Source organism: Hevea brasiliensis, chromosome 18 (assembly GCF_030052815.1).
Source record: "Hevea brasiliensis isolate MT/VB/25A 57/8 chromosome 18, ASM3005281v1, whole genome shotgun sequence".
In the NCBI taxonomy this organism is placed as follows: Eukaryota; Viridiplantae; Streptophyta; class Magnoliopsida; order Malpighiales; family Euphorbiaceae; genus Hevea; species Hevea brasiliensis.
The window spans coordinates 39,388,042-39,389,801 of NC_079510.1; the positions used below are offsets into that span (position 1 = coordinate 39,388,042).

Here is a 1,760-nt window from a genome sequence, read left to right on the forward strand (position 1 = left end):
CGCAGTTACTTCCCGATACGGTCACCAATCGCTGTGACTCCGGCTCATTTAGCTCATTTGCAATTCATTTCTTTTATTTTTCCTTAATTTTTCTTGGTCTTTATTCAGTCAATTTATGCCTCCTCACTCTAGTTTGAGTGTAGTTCCAGACATCCGAACCGACATTAGTCATCGGAATAATAGAATGTATGGACTACCTAAAGTGAAGGCGTTACACTGAGGAAGTTAGTTGCTCTTTGTATAGAAAGAGAAGATAAGGACCGACACAAGGAAGGAAAAAGGTAGTTGTCATCACTTGTAGTTGCTCTGCAGTTTTTTAAGAAGTACTTTTACTTCCCAGGTGGGGCTTTTCTTCTGTTCCAGAGTTTCATGATTTGCCATCACATTCTCGGCTATTAATCGATGAAAATGCTGTTTTAATCAGTTTCCTTGAATTATAAGTTTCACTTGTCAATCATAGACAGATTGGTAGTTTATTGCTTTCTTTGTAGTCGAGCAAATCACTACATACTTTGTTTTTCAGTAATCATTTTATTAGTTGCTCCACTTGGTGGTGATCTCTTGCTGCAAATTTGCATTTCTTTCTGTCCCTACTATTCAAAGAATCTATAATGCTCTTAACTTGTTCAATGGCTGCTCCTAAGTATTCATCGATTCTGATTTTCTTTAACTGTTAAATTTCTATGACAAGTTTGTACGTTAGAAGCTTTTCCATCCTTACGTAAAAGAGTACTTGTACTGTACTTGTACTGTACTGGTACACCAGCTCAATATTTACTTTTGGATTGTTGTTGAATGGGATCCTAGCCATTTGCTAGCTGAAAATGGACTGCATTACTCGTTAAATGATTGATAAAACTTCCTCTTTAAATGACTATAAAACATCCTGTCATATATTGGGAGTGTTATTACTGCTATTCATTGCTTGCATTTCTATGCATCAGTAGTCAAAGATCAGACTAATTCAGGGCATTTTTAACTATTAATTATTAATTTTATGTATGGAAGCTGATGAGTGATACCATGATTGATGTACTTGTAGGTAACTCTGCCAACCAAGCAATAGAATTACTCATACAGAAAGGAGTTCCAGAATCCCGGATTATATTCCTAAACCTAATTTCTGTGAGCTATCTGTTACACTCTTTGCTATTTCTTGACGTTGTTGATTGTATATATCTACTGATATGACATTTTTGAAATTTAGGCTCCTGAGGGTATCGATTGTGTTTGCAAAAGATTCCCATCCTTGAAAATTGTCACTTCAGAGATCGATGTTGCGTTAAATGAAGAATTCCAAGTCATACCAGGTATGGGTGAGTTCGGCGATCGATACTTCGGCACTGATGAATAACCAGCAATAAGGTAAGCATAGATAATGACCAATTAATTAATGTGGAACTGTATTGGAAAACCCTATTGTCTAAGAAAAATGAAGAGGGGATAAGTTGTTCTCTGATTTATCTTATTTATGGGGTCATCTTTTTCAATTACTATTAATGACTCATGATGAAGATACAAGCATAATGAGATGGTTTCCAAATTATATTTTTGTGTAATGCTACTTCAGTGCTAAATATTATTGAAGAAATCTGAATGATTAATGCTTTTATCTTGCTGATAGATGTGTGTTTTGTTTACTAATTGCATGGTAGGAATGCGAAATCCATAGGTGAGATTACTTTTGCTTTTCGCCCTTGTTTGGGTATTTTATTTATTTATGTTTTCTTTAACAAGTAACATGGAGAAATTATAGGATG

The 1,760-nt window shown here is 34.9% G+C and overlaps 1 long non-coding RNA gene across 1 annotated transcript; it reads left to right on the top strand.

Moving 5' to 3' along the window:
* The first annotated feature begins 746 nt into the window (after positions 1-746).
* On the top strand, positions 747-1,546 carry LOC131176047 (uncharacterized). The gene is made up of 2 exons (XR_009146204.1): positions 747-1,125; positions 1,208-1,546. It is a non-coding gene; the product is annotated as an uncharacterized LOC131176047 (long non-coding RNA).
* The last annotated feature ends 214 nt before the right edge of the window (positions 1,547-1,760 follow it).